We start from the raw sequence: 5,710 nt of genomic DNA, 5'->3' as shown, positions 1-5,710 counted from the left end.
TTTTAAACCCCAAAAACATGCTAGCAACTGAATAGAATAATCAAATTCGAACTAGCATTTCTAAAATAATTTAATACCTCTTTTGACCCCTGTGCTATGGTAAAATTTTCACTTTGGTATCTATGTTATTTTTATCAGTTTGGCCCTATACTCTATTTTGATTATCAAAATGGCCCTAAACTTTTATTATGTATACCCGTTACCCATCTATATATTTTCTGTTAAAAATTAAATCAACCAATTGCTACATTAAATAAAAGTAAAAAATTTAAAATTTTAAAAATATAAAAAAACTTAAATAAAATCATAAAAAACCAAAATAATTATTTTAAAAATTAAAAAATTCTAATCTATTTTTGAAAATTATAAAAAATATTTTATAATTATAAGTATGCCAAACTTTAAAAACAATAAAAGTTTCATAATTTTTATAACAATTCATTTATTTGGAATTCTAGGCTTTTGAAAAATCTTGAAATTTTAAATAATTTTATGATATTTTTAAAAAAATTTAGGATTTTATATTTTTATGAATTTTTTATATTTTAAGGAATTTTAAGTATTACATAAAATTACTATAAAAATCTTTTAAAAGGGATTAGTTATCACTCAATAAAAGAATACCTAAGTTTTTTTTTTGTTTATATGTCAAAAGTTCCTTAACAAATGTGAAAAATCAATTAAACAACAGTATTAAATTCATACCCAATTAATTTCCTGCTATTAACAAAAAATCAATTAAGTCCCTTCGTTAATGGTTTCCGTTGTTGACCATGTTAATTGTTAAAATAAATTGACAAACCAATTAAATGATGACACGTGGCAACTTTTAGTTTAATCTATATTTTCCCATAAAAATGATTAAAATAGAAAAATTATAAAATATTATATAATTATTAAAAATAAAAATACTAAAATTGATATAAACTTATAAAATTATAATTAAATAATTAAAACTTGTAAATATTATAAAATAAAATTCTAATAAATTATGAAAAACTTTATAAAATTAATACAAATATTTAAAATTTTATAAAAGATATAAAAATTCTTAAAAACTTATAAAAATCATAAAAAAATATAAAAAATTAAAACATTAAAATTGATATAAACTTATAAAATATTAAAAACATAAAAACTTGAATTGGATTAGATCAATCGATCGAACCGATTAAATCCAAGTCGGCAAAGTTGCCGATGTTCAGAGAAAGCCATTAGACCAATTGACCTAGGAATCAGGCGATTAAACTGATTTTTAATTTTATATTTTTTTATTTTTTATTTTTAATGTTTTATTTAATTGAACTAAATGGATCAGTCGAATTGGCAAACCGATGACTTGACCAGTTATGAAAATCTTGGTCAAAATATTTCATATTAACATATGCTAATAGTTGAATAATGAAATTTTGATTTGATAGTATCTAGTTGTATCAAAATATTTTATATCATACAATACTTAGTAAATAATTTCCATTTTTCAAGGTCCAAACTATTGCACTTAAAAATTTTGAGATGATAAAATTTTTAAAAATAATACTAACTTATCAATAAATAAAATGGAAAAGATCTCACAATTATCGTTTTATTTGTGGAATTTGAAAACATTTTATTCAATATGAAAATAACCCTAGCGATCTTATGATTATTCTCATTATCCAATGGTTGGTCTGATGCCATGCGCTCATTATGATTTTAAAGGTTTAAATAGTTTTTTATAATTTTAATTGTTAATATTTTTATAAATTTATTAGAATTTTTTATATTTTTATAATTTTACTAATTTTATATGTTTTATAAAATTTAAATATTTTATTAATTTTATAAATGATTTTAATAAATTTTAGATTTTTATATTTTTATATTATATAAATTTTATATTTTTTATGATTTTTTATAATTTTTATAAGTGTATATCAATTTTAACATTTTTATATTTAATTATTTTTATGATTTTAATAACTTTTATATTTTAATGATTTTGTTATAAGTTTTAAGAATTTGTATATGTTTTTATAAAATTTTAAACGTTTTAAATATGTTTCATTAATTTTAAATTTATTACAATTTATTAAATCTTTTATATTTTTATAGTATTTATAAGGTTTTATTATTTTCTAATATTTTTATATTTTTATAAGATTATATCAATTTTAATTTTTTTAATATTTCTAATTTTTAATAATATTTTCCATTTTTTTATAATTTTTTTCTATTTTGTATGATTTTTTTATTTTTTATAAAAAAATATTATATTAAACCAAAAGCTGCCACGTATCACCATCTAATTAGTCAGTCAATTTATTTTAACAGTCAATGTGGTCAACCACGGATTCTGTTAACGAAAAGGCTTGATTGATTATTTTAATTAATGGCAAGGGTTCAATTGGGCTTATTTTAACAGTCAATGTGGTCAACCGCGGATTTAGTTAACAAAGGGGCTTAATTGATTATGTTAATTAACTGCAAGGACTAAATTGGGTGTGAATTTAATACAGGAGCTTAATTGATTTTTTCGCATTTTCTTAAGGGCTTTTTTGACATACAAGCCTGTTTTGAACATTTTGAGAGTAATTTGACTTGTATTATAAGAGTATGAATGTTTTATTTTTTCTTGAAAGGCTAATTGATTTGTTGATTTATGGATTTTTTATATTCTAATTCCATACATTATAATTTCATACATAGACATAACTTTTAATTAATCTTTTTTTTCTCAAGTTGTATGAGGAAAAAATTTATTATACATTTCTAGGGTTAAATGCCTAATTGATTTGTTGAAATATGGATCTTTTTATATTTTAATTTCATACATTATAATTTCATACATAGACATAAATTTTAATTGATCTTTTTTTCTCGAGCCGTATGAGGAGAAAACTTCTAATACATTTTTAGAGGTTAAATGTCTATGTAACACCCCTTACCTGACTTGATCGTTGGGTTCGAGTCACCGGATGCTATGTTCAATATCAAAGTAGTTATGTATAATCATTCACTTCTTTATCATTTAAAGATATAAATAAACATTAAACACATTCACAAGATGTCACACAATCATTTTTAGGTTACATACGAGCTTATGAAAGCTCTTTTGCTAACCTAAGGATGAATTAGGACCAAAACATAAAGTTTTAAAAGTCTCGGGCCGAAGTCGCAACCTCAAAACCTCCTCGTCATGGTAACTTCATCTTAGAGAGTCATGTCGCGACAACATGCATACCCACGCCATGATGTCACTCACTGTCGAACGTAGTTGCGACGTTAGCCCTGTTTTTGGTAAATCCACATTTGGTACCTAATTCAATGAATTTTAAACCATTCTCAATGTTATTTATGCAACCTTATACAAGAGTGTAACCATCAAACCAACATCATGGCAAGCAATCCAAGTATCTAATCACTCAACATTCAATCATGTTCAAATTCTTTTCAACATATCCATGTTTAAAAATGTTTTCACTACAACCACAACATGTTTATCATGATAATTGTAACTCACCACTTCAAGGAATAGTCATGCATTGCTTTAAGCCTACATGTCATACCCAGATTTTTTCAAGGACTCAAATTTAAAGGAGCTTTGGGAGTTAATTGAGCAAAGTAAAAAGTTGGCAAACTCTACTAGGAATTTTGGAAAATTTTGTGACTGTCGAGCAAAAGTTAGGTTTCAATTCTGGTTTGGTTTGGTTGGAACTGGCTGATTTCATAGTGTGAGACATAATTATTGTTAGTGATTAGCTAAAAGAGATTTGGAGACCATGTAAAGGAGTTATATATTTAGGTGAGAAAAGAATTCCTCTCAATTCTGTTTTGCAACTTCCTTTCATTTGCATCATTTTCTTCGATTGTTCCGAAGAAGAGGAAGAATTTAGGAGCTCTTTATGGAGAAAAAACTGTGAGATTCGAAGTCTGGAAGAAGAGAAACTAAGAAATTGGTAATCTTTCTCATCTTTCTATACTCGTAGATTGGAGGAAGAGTGAGAGTAAGGATTTTCTAATAAGTTTCTATAAAGTGGGTTCTAGGTTTTAAGGTTTAAATGCCTTCGATTTAACCAATATATGGTTCTTGTACTTAGCTGTCAAGATGATAGAGGCTTTGGTATTTGGAAATGCTAAGCTAACATGATCAAAGGAGTTCAAGTGAGCTCCTGTACTCCATCTTTGGGTGGCTGACGATATTGAAATACTTGAATGATTTGTGTTTATCTGTTATGTGTCGTCTAAAATTGTGGTCATGTATGAACATGGTGAGTGAATATGTTGTGTATGCATAATGATGTGTAATAATGAGTACACTTGCAAGCATGTATACTGACAACCTATAAACAAGTTATCGTTTATGGTAAAATATAACACCAAAAGTATATAAGAATTTAGAACGATGGTGTCTGCAAGTGCACAGGTCAAATTGTAATATAGTTAGTACAACTAAACACTTGGAAGTATTTATTTTATTAAAGTATTTCATTTTATCTTTTTTTTTTTTTGCATTCGATCAATTTTAAGATTCCAATCAATCGATTTACTACTCCGTTCTCCATTTGATATCAAATCCACGATTATTCAAAGCTCATTTCTCTTCCAATTCAATCATGTTCTTCACATGATTTATTGAATTGGAGTCGAGATTATGAATAACATAAGTAGTTAAATCCTTTAAGGGAGATTAATGAGTGGATGGGGATGTGATTAACAGAGGATTTAAGGTTTCCCAAGAGGGTTAGTTGGTATGAATTGCATGTTCTTAAACCCTAGGCTTGACAACCCTAGGAAGTTATCATAAGCTAGATGAGGTCAAGAGATAAGTCGAATAGAGTAAATCGTAATTTATCCTAGTTAAGAAAGTGAGGTCAGGAGATAAGCAAGTATCAACCAATCAATTAATTAGTTAGAGACCGGGATATAATAATTGGTTAATTGGTAGTTAATCCACCTTAAATCCTAATTTGAAGTTAATTGCAAACCCTGAAACGAGTTAATCTTCTTGATTGGTTTATTGATTTAAGTTGTTTGTTTATTTTTCTTGTTTATTTATTTTAGTTATTTAAATTCCTTATTTATCTATTTTAGGGTTTGTCGTAATATAGGAATTAATTAGTACTATTTAGGTTTATTATTGTAAAATTGTTTTCATAGATTTATTCCATCCTCCATTGGGTACGATCCTCTAAATATTTCCAAGTGTTTCATTTTTTTAACTATATTACAAGTTGACTCGTGCACTTGCGGAAACTATTGTTTTAATTCTATGTATTTTTGGTATGTTATTTTACTATAAACGAACTCGTTTATAGGCGATCAAGTTGTTGGCACTGTTGCCGAGGAGGTTTCGGCAATAAATCTTGAAAATATTTTTTTACAATTAATAAGATAAGTAGGAAAGTTAAAACCTATAGATACGTAATTTATTTTTGTTTGCTTTCGTTTTCTTTTTAGGTTGTTTATGACCCAAAGCTCTAGCACCCCAATCGAACCATACTCAAATTAGAGTAACTACACAAGTACAACCATCCAACAATGAGTATCAATTCACCTGCGGTAATTAACTTACCTTAGGTAAATCCGTTATTTGAGGATCTATGAGAGTAACAAGGAAATAATTGGGAAAAAGTCCCAATGACTCAACGGATGTTGCGCGAATACGCTCTACCTACACTAGACGCAGTGCAAGGAAGCATAGAACGGTCAACAATCAGTGCCAATAATT

Source organism: Gossypium raimondii, chromosome 8 (genome assembly GCF_025698545.1).
Source record: "Gossypium raimondii isolate GPD5lz chromosome 8, ASM2569854v1, whole genome shotgun sequence".
NCBI classification, from domain to species: Eukaryota; Viridiplantae; Streptophyta; class Magnoliopsida; order Malvales; family Malvaceae; genus Gossypium; species Gossypium raimondii.
The sequence above is the reverse complement of the archived record's forward strand: the minus strand, read 5'-3'. Positions refer to the sequence as shown.